We start from the raw sequence: 16,346 nt of genomic DNA, 5'->3' as shown, positions 1-16,346 counted from the left end.
ACACACACACACACACACACATTCGTTTTCGGCACTTGATGTGTGTGTCTATGGTAGGCTAAATCAGTAGCTAGAGCCCGCTGTCTGTCGGCTAGTCATATCAAAACAATAAAGCAGATTTGTAATTTGACATCATGTTCATGGACTTTTGAAATGGAAGTATTCACTATTCAGACCATCCCAAATTCTTGCACATAAACAACAACCAATCTGAGAGACGAAATTCAATAGCTATAGGCTTAGTGTGTCAATGGCCTGGAGCATCCCTGTATTTGCACCCATTCACAGCAGGTGTTGTCTTGTAAAGGAAATACTTTGTATTACAGTGCCAGGACAATCAGGCCATTCACAGAACTGGAAAGACGCATGAGGTCCACTATTCTCACATTCTGCTGCTTGGCCTATATTATTGACTTCCTGTTTCTCTGGGAGTCTCTGAGAATTAAAACACCATTATGTGTAAGGGAGAGTGTAAATTCCCTCAGTTTATTAGAAATGAGGCAAATGGACAACATGAATATATGTTTGATTGTAATTTAGAGAAGAAACTGCAGTCATGCATTTTTACAATCATTGTCTTAAAGCCCCCATGAAGTCTTTTTAATGTTATTTTAAAAAAATAATCACTGTATGTCTAATAAATTACTGTGTGTGTTTATGTAATGAAAATAGCTCAAGAATAAGGCCTCCCGAGTGGCACAGCGGTCTAAGGCACTGCATCGCAGTGTTGCGGCGTCACTACAGCCTGGGGTTCGATCACAAGCTGTGTCACAATCGGCCGTGACCGGGAGTCCCATAGGGCGGCGCACAATTGGCCCAGTGTCGTCCGGGTTAGGGGAGGGTTTGGCCGGGGGGGCTTTACTTGGCTCATTGCGCTCTAGCGACTCCTTGTGGCGGGCCGGGCGCCTGCAGGCTGACTTCGGTCGTCAGTTGAACAGTGTTTCCTCCGACACATTGGTGCAGCTGGCTTCCAGGTTAGGCAAGTGGGTGTTAAGAAGTGCGGTTTGGCGGGTCATGTTTCGGAGGACGCATGACTCGACTTTCGCCTCTCCCGAGCCCGTTAGGGAGTTGCAGCGATGAGACAAGATCGTAATTGGATTGCAATTGGATATCACGAAATTGTGGAGAAAAAGGGGGTAAAATTACAACAACAAAAATAAAACAAATACTGAACAATTACTCTAAAATATATTTGTAATCATTTATCTTCCTGAGCCTCTTTTGGCCATTGAAATGATCAGTCTGATAGTGTGGGCATTAGGAAACAAATGTGAAGATATTTACATACAGCCCTGATTGGCTGATAGAATTGTCTAGAGCCCACGCCCTTACCCAGATGAACAGTCATTTTTTTTCAAACAGCTCATACACAAAAAAGGGCATTATTATCATTTTCACACTTTCAGAGTGTTATTTCAACCTCAGAATGTGGAAATGTCATAAAAAAAACTGGAAAATCACGTTTTTAACTGCACTGCCCTTTTAAGTCAACAAATGACAACATTGAGGTACACATGTGCAGTACTGCAGTCTGATATACAATATAACTGGAATAATCTTTTGGATGAAAAAGGTTATTATGAAATGCAATGATTTTAAATGTATAACCTAAGTAAAGGGTTAAAAACATAAAATACTCACTTCTAAAAACCTGAGCACACAAACTGATGACATACAGAACCAGTTTATCATTGTGTTTTTGAGATCAAATACAATTTTATTTGCCACAGGTGCCGAATACAACAGCTGTAGACCTTACAGTGAAATGCTTACTTACAAGCCCTTAACCAACAATGCAGTTTTAAGAAAAGAAAAACAAGAGAAAAAAGTGTTAAGTAAAAAATAGATAACTAAAAAATAAAAATAGCAAATAATTAAAGAGCAGCAGTGAAATATAATAACTGTAGGGAGGCTATATACAGGGGGTACGGGTACAGAGTCAATGTGCGGGGGCACCGGTTAGTTGAGGTAATTGAGGTAATATGTTATAATACAGTGTTATAATATAATACAGTTGAAGTCGGAAGTTTACATACACTTAGGTTGGAGTCATTAAAACTCGTTTTTCAACCACTCCACAAATGTCTTGTTAACAAACTATAGTTTTGGCAAGTCGGTTAGGACATCTACTTTGTGCATGACACAAGTAATTTTTCCAACAATTGTTTACAGACAGATTATTTCACTTATAATTCACTGTATCACAATTCCAGTGGGTCAGAAGTTTACATACACTAAGTTGACTGTGCCTTTAAACAGCTTGGAAAATTCCAGAAAATGATGTCATGGCTTTAGAAGGTTCTGATAGGCTAATTGACATCATTTGAGTCAATTGGAGGTGTACCTGTGGATGTATTTCAAGGCTCAGTGCCTCTTTGCTTGACATCATGGGAAAATCTAAAGAAATCAGCCAAGACCTCAGAAAAAAAAATGGTAGACCTCCACAAGACTGGTCATCCTTGGGAGCAATTTCCAAACACCTGAAGGTACCACATTCATCTGTACAAACTATAGTACTCAAGTATAAACACCATGGGCCACGCAGCCGTCATACCACTCAGGAAGGAGATGCGTTCTGTCTCCTAGAGATGAACGTACTTTGGTGCGAAAAGTGCAAATCAATCCCAGAACAACAGTAAAGGACTTTGTGAAGATGCTGGAGGAAACAGGTACAAAAGTACTACTGCTCCAAAACCGACATAAAAAGCCAGACTACGGTTTGCAACTGCACATGGGGACAAAGATCTTACTTTTTGGAGAAATGTCCTCTGGTCTGATGAAACAAAAATAGAACTGTTTGGCCATAATGACCATCGTTATGTTTGGAGGAAAAAGGGGATGGCTTGCAAGCCGAAGAACACCATCCCAACCGTGAAGCACGGGGGTGGCAGCATCACGCTGTGGGGGAGCTTTGCTGCAGGAGGGACTGGTGCACTTCACAAAATAGATGGCATCATGAGGAAGGAAAATTATGTGGATATATTGAAGCAACATCTCAAGACATCAGTCAGGAAGTTAAAGCTTGGTCGCAAATGGGTCTTCCAAATGGACAATGACCCCAAGCATACTTCCAAAGTTGTGCCAAAATGGCTTAAGGACAACAAAGTCAAGGTATTGGAGTGGCCATCACAAAGCCCTGACCTCAATCCTATAGAAAAGGTGTGGGCAGAACTGAAAAAGCGTGTGTGAGCAAGGAGGCCTACAAACCTGACTCAGTTACACCAGCTCAGTCAGGAGGAATGGGCCAAAATTCACCCAACTTATTGTGGGAAGCTTTTGGAAGGCTACCCGAAACGTTTGACCCAAGTTAAACAATTTAAAGGCAATGCTACCAAAAACGAATTGATGTATGTAAACTTCTGACCCACTGGGAATGTGATGAAAGAAATAAAAGCTTAAATAAATAATTCTCTCTACTATTATTCTCATTTCACATTCTTAAAATAAAGTGGTGATCCTAACTGACCTAAGACAGGGAATTTTTAATAGGATTAAATGTCAGGAATTGTGAAAAACTGAGTTTAAATGTATTTGGCTAAGGTGTATGTAAACTTCCGACTTCAACTGTATTTCCACTGAGAATCATGTATTTTAGTTTATGCAGATTAGCAAAAGAGTTCCAGAGCAAGTTCTCAATCCCACAGGATGAAATATCCAATGTTTCCAGAAGAGTTATGTTCATAAACAGATAATGTACAGTGAGGGAAAAAAGTATTTGATCCCCTGCTGATTTTGTACGTTTGCCCACTGAGAAAGAAATGATCAGTCTATAATTTTAATGGTAGGTTTATTTGAACAGTGAGAGACAGAATAACAACAAAAAAATCCAGAAAAACCATGTCAAAAATGTTATAAATTGATTTGCATTGTAATGAGGGAAATAAGTATTTGACCCCCTCTCAATCAGAAAGATTTCTGGCTCCCAGGTGTCTTTTATACAGGTAACGAGCTGAGATTAGGAGCACACTCTTAAAGGGAGTGCTCCTAATCTCAGCTTGTTACCTTTATAAAAGACACCTGTCCACAGACGCAATCAATCACTCAGATTCCAAACTCTCCACCATGGCCAAGACCAAAGAGCTCTCCAAGGATGTCAGGGACAAGATTGTAGACCTACACAAGGCTGGAATGGGCTACAAGACCATCGCCAAGCAGCTTGGTGAGAAGGTGACAACAGTTGGTGCAATTATTCGCAAATGGAAGAAACACAAAAGAACTGTCAATCTCCCTCGGCCTGGGGCTCCATGCAAGATCTCACCTCGTGGAGTTGCAATGATCATGAGAACGGTGAGGAATCAGCCCAGAACTACACAGGAGGATCTTGTCAATGATCTCAAGGCAGCTGGGACCATAGTCACCAAGAAAACAATTGGTAACACACTACGCCGTGAAGGACTGAAATCCTGCAGCGCCCGCAAGGTCCCCCTGCTCAAGAAAGCACATATACAGGGCCGTCTGAAGTTTGCCAATGAACATCTGAATGATTCATAGGAGAACTGGGTGAAAGTGTTGTGGTCAGATGAGACCAAAATTTAGCTCTTTGGCATCAACTCAACTCGCCGTGTTTGGAGGAGGAGGAATGCTGCCTATGACCCCAAGAACACCATCCCCACCGTCAAACATGGAGGTGGAAACATTATGCTTTGGGGGTGTTTTTCTGCTAAGGGGACAGGACAACTTCACCGCATCAAAGGGACGATGGACGGGGCCATGTACTGTCAAATCTTGGGTGAGAACCTCCTTCCCTCAGCCAGGGCATTGAAAATGGGTCGTGGATGGGTATTCCAGCATGACAATGACCCAAAACACACGGCCAAGGCAACAAAGGAGTGGCTCAAGAAGAAGCACATTAAGGTCCTGGAGTGGCCTAGCCAGTCTCCAGACCTTAATCCCATAGAAAATCTGTGGAGGGAGCTGAAGGTTCGAGTTGCCAAACGTCAGCCTTGAAACCTTAATGACTTAGAGAAGATCTGCAAAGAGGTGTGGAACAAAATCCCTCCTGAGATGTGTGCAAACCTGGTGGCAAACTACAAGAAATGTCTGACCTCTGTGATTGCCAACAAGGGTTTTGCCACCAAGTACTAAGTAATGTTTTGCAAGGGGGTCAAATACTTATTTCCCTCATTAAAATGCAAATCAATTCATAAAAATGTTGACATGCGTTGTTCTGGATTTTTTGTTTGTTATTCTGTCTCTCACTGTTCAAATAAACCTACCATTAAAATTATAGACTGATCATTTCTTTGTCAGTGGGCAAACGTACAAAATCAGCAGGGGATCAAATAGTTTTTCCCCTCACTGTAAGGTATCCCCATGGAAACTATTGCCAGACATTTTGAGGACTTCAAGGTTGTTAAGTCCCAGTAAGGATATGGTGTTTGAGAAGATGGTGCTTGTATGGGAGCTATCCAGGTACTGAAGACGTGAGAGGTATGTCATGGCTCCAAATTCCAAACCAGTCAGCTTTGTGTGATGGAAATCCAACACCTCAAGACTTTCCAATCCCTGGAATCCCATTGTTTCTATCCGGATATCAGTGCTGGTGCTCGTATTGAGGTGGCGTAGGCGTGGAAGTCCCTGGAACTCCAGTTTGCAGCAGCCTTTCATGACGATTTGGTTGTTGCTCAGATCCACGTATTGGAGGAGAGGCATATCTTCCAACGTATCATTAAAGAGTATAGGATATGAGTTTTCTTTTATTGTCAGTCTCTCTAAGGTTTTTGTATGGGAAAGCTGCAAACTAGATATGCCGTATAGTTCACACTGTGTAAGAACAAGCTCTTTGATACATCTGAAATTAACATGTTCCATGAATCCCGCGAGGTTGTGTTCAAGGGTGATTTTTGTAGCGTTTGTCATGCAGCGAAATACTGGGTTGGATCCAATTGTCCTCTCTTTCTGATAGTAGTATATTTCCTAAAAGTTTATCAAGCAGAGCCCATCCAAAGAATGAATTCCAATAACAAGAGAATCCCTGTAGTCGCCAATGACCAGCTTCCCCACAGAGAGACCAGCGAGTGCTTTGAGGCCGACTGTGCTTGCATTACCTGAGGCAAATGCATCTCGTAGATGCAGCTCTCGTAGGTTAATGTTCTGAAATGCTCCTGGCTCTATATGTAATACAGGATTTCTGTTGAGTATAATTGTAATGTTGTTCCTAATTTGCCTGTTGATGACATAGGATGGGATAGACATGGAGAGGAGATTGTTTGTCCCGACATTCAACTCCTGCAGTTTGGTTAAATGGTTTATATGCAGATTCTCAATGGAGAGAAGACCAGTCTCAGCAAGAACAAGCTTTTGAAGGAGATACAGTGAGTTTAAGGTATTGTTCCCAAGGTTTCCAATGGGGTTTCCAGTAAGAATCAATGTTGTTACATTCCTCACATTGTGGAAAGCATCATCAGCTATATGTTGGAATCTGCATCTGTTGCACAATAAAAGTATCAAATACCATTTACTCCTGCATATCTTTCGGAAAGTATTCAGACCCCTTGACTTTTCCACATTTTGTTACATTACAGCCTTATTCTAAAATGGATTAAAAAAATAATAATCCTCATCAATCTACACACAATACCCCATAATGACAAAGTGAAAACAGGTTTTTAGAAAATGTTGCTAATTTATAAAAAATGCAAAAACAGAAATACCTTATTTACATAAGTATTCAGACCCTTTGCTATGAGAATCGAAATTGAGCTCAGGTGCATCCTGTTTCCATTTATCATCCTTGAGATGTTTCTACAACTTGATTGGAGTCCACCTGTGGTAAATTCAATTGATTGGACATGATTTGGAAAGGCACCCACATGTCTATATAAGGTCACACAGTTGACAGTGCATGTCAGAGAAAAAACCAAGCCATGAGGTCGAAGGAATTGTCCGTAGAGCTCCGAGACAGGATTGTGTCGAGGCACAGATCTGGGGAAGGGTACCAAAAAATGTCTGCAGCATTGAAGGTCCCCAAGGACACAGTGACCTCCATCACGCTTAAATGGAAGAAGTTTGGAACCACCAAGACTCTTCCTAGAGCTGGCCGCATGGCCAAACTGAGCAATCGGGGGAGAAGGGCCTTGGTCAGGGAGGTGCCCAAAAACTCAATGTTCACTCTGACAGAGCTCCAGAGTTCCTCTGTGGCGATGGGAGAACCTTCCATCTCTGGAGCACTCCAACATTCAGGACTTTATGGTAGAGTGGCCAGATGGAAGCCACTCCTCAGTAAAATGCACATGACATCCCACTTGGAGTTTGCCAAAAGGCACCTAAAGACTCTTAGACCATGAGAAACAAGATTCTCGGTCTGATGAAACCAAGATTGAATTATTTGGCCTGAATGCCAAGCGTCACGTCTGGAGGAAACCTGGCACCATCCCTACGGTGAAGCATGGTGGTGGCAGCATTATGCTTTGGGGATGTTTTTCAGCGGCAGGGACTGGGAAACTAGTCAGGATTGAGGGAAAGATGAATGTCCTTGAGTGGCCCAGCCAGAGCCCGGACTTGAACCCAATCGAACATCTCTGGAGAGACCTGAAAATAGCTGTGCAGCAATGCTCCCCATCCAACCTGACAGAGAAAAATGGGAGAAACTCCCCAAATACAGGTGTGCCAAGGTTGTAGCGTCATACCCAAGAAGACTCGAGGCTGTAATCGCTGCCAAAGGTACTTCAACAAAGTACTGAGTACTTATGTAAATGTAATATTTCCGTTTTTTATTTTTAATACATTTGAAAAAATATCTAAAAACCTGGTTTTGCTTTGACATTATGAGGTATTGTGTGTAGATTGATGATGGGGAAAAAATAATTTAATCAATTTTAGAATAAGGCTGTAAAATAACAATATTTTGAAAAAGTCAAGGGGTCTGAATACTTTCAGAATGCACTGTATGTGCTACATATGTACTAACATATAAAACCGATAGTAATTGTCCAATAGTTGACAAAAATATAATTCCAAATACCTTGTGAGATCAAGGACTTACAAATCCGATAATTGAGGGAAAATACTGTGCTGTAAAGATGTCAGGTAGTTAAAACTGAAATCCAGAGTTTCTGTGTAGGGAGGAAGGGCTGGTACTGTATGTAGCTGAGGTTTCTCCCTGCACATGAGTAGTGCCCGTTTTGAATCACCTAATAAAAATGACATGTTAAGACACATAGTCATAGATACAGTATAATGCAATGGTTTAACACTATCAATAACCCTTAGGATTTTGAACTATTTATATTGTAAAATAATCATATTCCAGGGACAAAAATATGAATACAGCTATCAAATTCACTATTTTCCATCATCACCATCATCTTCAATGTTGTCCAATATTACTGTTATAGTGTGGACACTATATAAATAATTACACTGAATATGTGTTGTAACTTACCTGCAGTATAGTATGATTGCTATTCATGTGTGCATGGTTATTATTGGCATTGACCGTGACCTTTCCCCTTTTATGATGTCATCACCAAGAGTCAGATCTGTACAATGTGATTCTACCACAGGTTGAGTGGGCTGTATCGTTCTGCTGTTTTTGTACCATGTGTACATGGCTGTACACCTTTTATTTATTGGGATGAAAGTAAAGGAAAGTAATATTGAAATGCGTGTGGGCACTCCTTGTCAAGTTACTACAATTACATTTTAACGATCAACCATTCAACAACAACCTGTCAAATACAGTGTGGTCCTCTGTAGCTCAATTGATAGAGCATGGCGCTTGTAACGCCAGGGTAGTGGGTTCGATCCCCGGGACCACCCATACGTAAAAATGTATGCACACAGGACTGTAAATCGCTTTGGATAAAAGTGTCTGCTAAATGGCAGATTATTATTATTATACTTTACCTCTGTGCAAATGTCTCCTTCCACAGCACGCAGGAGAAACAAAATCCACAGGAGAGCGGAAACCATGTTGTTTAGTTAAGTATTCAACACTTAGTAATTGATAATAACATGTTAGTCAATAGGCTACTACTATATACTAGACTATCACTATCTATTTGGGAAGTGGCTCTGCATCTCACAGGTATTGTTTATATATGGATGATGACGAGCTAAATGTTCACGTTGTTCCTCATTTTCCTTCCTCATATTTCTAAAAGGACAAAAGCTATTTTAGTTTGTGTTCCCGTCTCCACACTGTCACCACAAATATATATATCTTCAATCTGAAAAGTAGATACCAGTATTCAGGTGCATGGAGAACGCCACCAAAATCACCCTGAACCGCTGTCGTGTGGGATTCATGGAAAATGTCAAATTCAAACAAATCAAAGAGCTTGATATCAGACACAGTAGATTGTTTAAGATTCCAGGTTCTCAGCTCACACATCAGCAAACTAGAGAGAAACTAACAATCACTGACAATGAAATACCACTTCTTTCTGGTGTCTTTATGGATATGCCTCTTCTCCAGTATGTGGATTTAAGTAACAACGGGATAATTCCGAATGGCTGCTATATCTCACAATTTTCTGGACTTGAATCCCTCGAAGGGTTGGATTTCCACAATAGCAAGCTCACTGGAGCTGATGACCTTTTTAACATGGTGAATCTGAGTCATCTCAAGTATCTGGATATCTCCAATACAGGAATCACTGTCACAAACCAGTTGTTCTTTCAAGGACAGGAATCTGAGTGTGCTCAAACTATCTGGCGACAAATTACTCAGGAATATCTAAAATAATTTCTTTGTGAAGCTTACTTTTCTGGAAACTTTAGATATTTCATTTTGCGGTATTGAGAAGCACCTCTGGAACTCTTTTGTTAATCTGAATACGTTACGAGAGTTGATTCTCAGTGGAAATAAATTGATGTCTGTGGATTTTCTATATAATCATAGCCTTGCTTCACTAACATGGATGGATATAGGCAAAAATCTGATTGCGAGAATTAAGATGAATATTCTCCATAATGTACCTAAAAACCTGATAGCATTTGATTTATCCAATAATCCAGTGGATTGCTCCTGCTCACAAATTGACTTTATTATATGGATGAACCTAGGGGCGCAGCTTTGGTTTTAGAAGTGGGGGGGACATAATCATGATTAATATTACATTTTTTATCCGGTAGGTTAAACACTCCAAACAGCCTACCCGACTGCTCGGAGGCGTCAGCATGGTCCTAAAGCACACCGTTGCCTCGTTTTGTATCACATTCCAATGATAAAACTGGGGGGGACAAAATTGCCATTTCAGAATGTCCCCAGTGAAAGTTGCGCCCCTGGATGAACCATAAAAAAATCAACACAGACCACTAAAGTGTTTGACTTTGATGTTGAATACTACACTCACATCTTGAGAGTTACACTTTTAGTGCCCATCTTTGTTGTCATTTTTATTCTTACATTGTCAGTCTTGGCCTACAAGTTCCAGTTCCACCTGCGTTACTGCTGCGTTTTGATGAGAGGCTACAAGATCTCCCGCCAGCAGGATTGCCTTTACGATGCCTTTGTGATCTACTCCAGCAAGGACGAGGCCTGGTGGAGAACCTTGAGAAAGGAGTCCCTCCCATTCAGCTGTGCCTCCACGAGTGGGACTTTGAAGTGGGCAAGTCCATCACCTCCAACATCATAGACGAGGGCATCATGGGTAGCCGCAAGGTCATCGTGGTGGTGTCACGCCACTTCATTGACAGTGTGTGGTGTCACTTTGAGTTTGAGGTGGCTCAGTCCTGGCTGGTGCTGGAGGGCAACCCCAACATCATCTTCATCATACTGGAGGACGTGGAGGAGGAGAGGACCAAGAAAGTGTTTGGGCTCCACAAATACCTGAAGAAGAACACTTACCTAAAATGAAGGGACATCTCAAAAACACAACCATAAACTGGTTCCCGTTGATGAGCTGACATTATTCTCAGAATTAGCATCTCTGTTGTCAGCTTTTTAGCATAACTATATGGCATTTAAGCATTCAAGTTGTTAATGAATGCATGAATGCAAGAATGTAATAGTAGCCTTGAATGATCTGAGAACTAAGTGGTAGAGTATAAATGTGAAATGTAATGGAAACAAATACTGCCTTGGTTTAAAAATAACATTGTTAAATGACAAAATCTAGAAAGTTACCTCTTTCAAAAGAGATAGTGTTATCAAAACAGAAACTGAAGAAATGATACCCTTGCACATTCGACAAATTCATAAGATAATGTTACCTTAAAAAGAGAAGTTTTGAGTTTCAGTCTGTTTGTACAGTTTAACATGTTTAGAGGAGTTTCCACCAACAGCTTTTGAGATGTATTTCCCAAGGGCATTTTTGTTGGCATTTGGGATGTCTGTGGGGTTTACCCAAAGTGGATGGTCGTGTATGAGTGGCTGTGTCCGAATACCCACACATGCGTTCTAAATAGTATGCAATTTGGGTATACAAAAAAATACAGTTTTATAGTATGTGTAATTGTCTTCACCTGCTGACCTCACCTAATTTACCAGTGGATCTTACCTCATTTACCTGTAGAAACTCAACTTGATATTTTTACTTGTGGGTCTCACTTTTACCTGTGAACTTAATCTCTAAACCTCACTTTTACCCTCTGACGCCACCTTTAAATGTGCACCTCTTATCTACCTGAGGACCTCACCTTTAGTCCTACCTGTGGATCTGACTGCTACTTGTCCCAGGAGAGATGTCTCATAGTGCCAGCACCTTGGACCTTCAGTCTGTGTCCTCTGCATGATGGACCAACACAAGCACCGTGACACTGTGCCAGCTGGCACTGAGAGGATTGAGAAACAACTAAGTTAGTTTTGGTAACACTGTCTTCTAGTCTACCTGTATAAAAGGCCAGACAGCTTTTCTAGCACCGGGGGCTTCCGCCCTTGGAACAGCTGTCTGAAGCTAGCCTTTTATACACCCCCTATGTATCCATTCATATAGCCTTTATAACAGCTACATAAGACATTATGATATCCATCATAGGTCTGGTTCATATGTTGCTGTTCCTATAACATTGTGTAAACGTTGTCCCCTACGGAAACAGCTGGGGTCCACTCTAGTGAAGTCTCAGCAGAGGATTGATCAGTGAGTGAAGAAGTGGACAGACCTTCGCCAGGCTGTGGAGTCAGTCAAGGTAGGTTTGTAAAAATTCAAGACCCAAAAAAAATAACTAAGATTTCCAGAAATATGAGTCATTTTAACCTTTTTTTAAATTCAAATAACAGTGTCCATTTACATTTGTGCCCTGTCTCCTGTAACAGCAAACACTTACGTTCATTTGGAGGATGGAAATTAATGTAACACAACTTCCCTGTTGCATGCTCACATTGGCATGATGGATGAAACTGGCATTGAAACCAGTGTGTCAGAGATATTCTGTGTATCTGCAGAACAGGTTAGGTGAATACCATCCAATAGTTCAATCGAGCACAGGCTTAACTAAATTAACAACAAAGACGGAATGCAATATGACATTTTATTAAATAGTTTGGAGAATGGCCTCGTCTGATGATGCCCAGATGATGTGATGACAGGTAGCCCTATGTGGGGCTGCTGGCATCAAAACCCCCAAGCTGGGTGAAAGGAGTTCCAATGACGGGCCTTAAGGTTATTTTAGCTGGTGGTGGTGGGAAAGTGGATGGTTGTCAAAAACTGTTGCTGAAAAACAGCAAGTGAGAGAAAATGGGTAAGTTGACATATAAATACATCCCATTCGTTGAGAGAGAAGAAGGTGATAATTGCAAGAGTGAGCCCATAGGTTGAACAGCAAGCATGAGGAATGTGCATTATAGTGCCATGCTTATAGTAGCCAGGACAAACATATTTTCACAATTTCACTAATACCATAAACATCAATACATCCTAGCACATTGTTGGTCTCATTCAGTAGTTTTTACCTGATAAAGTAGAATGTATATTCCTAAAACATACATTGAAAATGATACTGTTGCTGCTTCCTGTTGTCGTGTCTTTTTGATGTATGGCCTAGTGTCAAAAGACCGGTTTTAGATGTCCAAATTCATAATCAATATGCTGAAATAAATTGTGATATTTTGAAGACCAATACATAAAAGTTACTCCCTACACACACGTCACACGTGTTCAGATTACTTGTATTTTGCTAAATGAGTACCTTCTAAACTGGACATGCACCAATATTGACCAAGCGGTCACTGTTCTACTGTAATTATTAGAATCACAAATGAATCACTCACATCAATATTGTATTGAAATCAATGGAAGTGGGACAATAACCGCGGCGACATGTACCCTTTGCGCTCTTCTAACAGACAAACAAACCTACATGTCTGTCGATAGATGACCACCTGTCGTTGCCATTTATCAATTTATATCTCTGTGAGAAAATGATTTCGGTAGATGGCCAATACGGAAAAGGAAACAAAACACTTTTTTGAGTCGATAATATCAACGAATCACCACCTCACATCGATTTGTAACTAGCGACAGGGGTTGGCTTTCATTTTAATGATAGCATAACCCTCAAAAATCCATGAATTCATGTGAAGCCAGATACTTTTATGGGCAGAGCGGCCGAATTTCTTCTACCCACAGTGTTTTCAACATGACAGCTACGTTCTTTAGTCCCACTACGGACTGGCGCGTATGTCAAAAGCACTGGTAATAAACCAAAGTTAATGATATGTTTTAAACAATTGATTTTGGGAGATTGTGATGACTATAATCTTTAATACTAACATCACCAATCTGAGGTAAAAACGATGAGTATTTCCTGTAATTCACGTGTGGTGAATTCCACCATAGGGAAGTTAGCGTAATATAACATAATTCAATATGCCAAAGTAATTCAATATTTTTTCTATATGATGATAATAAACGTAGCGCACACACATTTTTTACAACAATGACATCTATTTCTTCCTATTTTAACCATGGAGAGATATGTTAAATGCTCGTAAATACAATGTAACCAGGAACTCTAGACTACAGCCCGTGTGGCTCAGTTGGTAGACCATGGCACTGGTTCGATTCCCACGGGTGACCAGTATGGGGGAAAAAAGTATGAAGACGTATGCACACAAATGTATCATCTATAAAGGTGAATGACATTCTGCACATGAGGAGGAGAAGAAACAAGAAGCTATGATGATGCGTTTGTGTTCATTCCCACTATGTCCTTAGAATAGGAAGTGAATGATGTTATGCTTACTGGATGAAGTTAAACGAGCCTTCCTGATTGATCTTTCATAAACTACATCACTAGATCATCTGCCTCTGAAGCTAAGCAGGGTTGGTCCCTGGATGGGAGACCAGATGCTGCTGGAAGTGGTGTTGGAGGGCTAGTAGGAGGCACTCTTTCCTCTGGTCTGAAAAAAGATCCCATTGCCTTGTGTAGGGTGCCGTCTTTTGGATGGGACTTTAAACGGGTGTCCTGACTCGGTGGTCACTAAAGATCCCATGGCACTTATTGTAAGAGTAGGGATATTAACCCCGGTGTCCTGGCTAAATTCCCAATATGGCCCTCATAGCATCATGGACACCTAATCATCCCCAGCTTCCAATTGGCTCATTCATCCCTCCTCTTCCTGTAACTATTCCCCAGATCGTTGCTGTAAATGAGAACGTGTTCTCAATCAATTTACCTGGTAAAACAAAATAAAATAAAAAATGAACACATAAAGGTGTTGCTCCTCCCAGTGGTGGAAAAGCACAGAACATTTATGATTAAACAAACAGTGACGCAACACTGACAATTAATCATGTGTCACAATAAGAGAGAACTGCAACTGGAACTTCAAATGTATTACAGTCGTTATTCCTATAGGCAACTATAAGGAAACAACAGCATAATTACACTGCATATTACACTGGTAGTTCCTCTGATGTAGGGCCTTGTTTGGTCTATCTGGTTGAAACCTCCTGGCGTGAAGGTTAAGTATTGGATTGACAGTCTCAGGGTCCTGTGTTCATGTCCTGGTTGGGGCTACCCCCACTGAATATGCCACAGTATTAAACTGTTTGGTCTTTCTACTCTAAAGCATTTATCCCTCTGTTCAGACCTGGTCCAGCCGACCCTGGATGTCAACAGTGCCCACCCCAACCTGTACCTATCCGATGGCAACACTGTAGCCAAGACGATGAGCGAACCCAATAACTACCCAGATCATCCAGACAGGTTCGACCACTGGCAGCAGGTGAGAGGAACACTGTTTATATCCAAAACGTTCTATCCACAGCAGTATATGTGGCGAGCTGAATTTGACCAAACGACTCTTGTAGGCTCAGGTGTGATGACGTCACATGCCAGACTAGGAAAGGACGGGGGTTTCTCAATAGTTTCAGATAATATTTTCAAAGCACTCATAGTGCTTTACGATGTATGGTGGGTGGGTGGGCGGATGGTCAGACTCGTATCCAATTAACGCAACTAATTCAATTAAATTAAAATCTATTCAATCCCAGCCGCTGTGTGAGGAGGGTCTGTCAAGAAGTCACTACTACTGGGAGGTGTACTAGAGAGGAACGGAGACCGACATCGCCGTCCCCTACCAGAGCATCAACCGCAAAGGCAACAGCAACGAATGCAGCCTGGAGCCTGTACTGCTCTGAGGACAAACACTCCTTCGTGCACAAGAACCAAAGCACAGATATAGCCAAGCCCAGGACGTCAAGGGGAGGAGTGTATGTGGACCAGATAAATGGGGCTCTGGCATTTTACAGTGTATCTGTTGCTTGAACCTCCCTCACAAAGTACAGACCACCTTCATAGAGCATCTCTACCCTGCCTTCAGTCAGTGGTGTAAAGCACTTAAGTAAATATAAAGTACTACTTAAGTAGTTTTTTGGGGTATCTGTTGTAGTGTTTAAACAGTTTATGACTTTGTTGATGTTTGCAAATGGTGTGTTAGAGGAAGTCTGTTAGGTGGCCTCCTGGGATTGGTTTATGGGAAAACACCCATATTATGTTACATAGGGCATAGGATATAAATACCATGGTTAAAACAAAGGAGGACAGAACAACATATTATTTTGAGTCTGTTGTTCTCCAGATGCCTGCAGATGTCTGTCAATTTACGCTGAAATCTTGTGATATAAATAAACCTTTATAATCAAAGTACAGTGTAAGTGGACTCCTTGGTCTCTGTCATGGTTTCGGCCGAGACTGCTCCTCCTCCTGGTTCGGGCAGGCTTCGGCGTTCGCCGTCCCCGGAGTACTAGCTGCCACCGTTGAATGTTTCGTGGTGTGATTGCTTTGGTCTGTCTTGTACACCTGTGTCTGTTTGTGTTCTGATTACGTGTCCTATAAGTTCCCTGTTTTGTATTGGTTAGATTGTGTGTTGTTGTCTGCCTGTATTTTCGGAGCTGCGTGTTGACGCTCTGTTTGTTTGTTTAGTGTTTACGCATGGTTTACGTATTCACTCGCCTCTG

General features: G+C 41.3%; 3 pseudogenes; 2 read left to right on the top strand and 1 right to left on the bottom strand.

Annotated features, from left to right (window-relative positions):
- Positions 1-5,295: 5,295 nt before the first annotated feature.
- On the bottom strand, positions 5,296-8,135 carry LOC121553237 (annotated as a pseudogene).
- Positions 8,136-8,548: 413 nt separating this feature from the next.
- LOC123482749 lies at positions 8,549-10,028 on the top strand (annotated as a pseudogene).
- Positions 10,029-10,047: 19 nt separating this feature from the next.
- Positions 10,048-10,828, top strand: LOC121553236 (annotated as a pseudogene).
- The last annotated feature ends 5,518 nt before the right edge of the window (positions 10,829-16,346 follow it).

Source organism: Coregonus clupeaformis, chromosome 37 (genome assembly GCF_020615455.1).
Source record: "Coregonus clupeaformis isolate EN_2021a chromosome 37, ASM2061545v1, whole genome shotgun sequence".
Lineage (NCBI taxonomy): Eukaryota > Metazoa > Chordata > Actinopteri > Salmoniformes > Salmonidae > Coregonus > Coregonus clupeaformis.
This window is presented reverse-complemented; position numbering and strand designations above follow the sequence as displayed.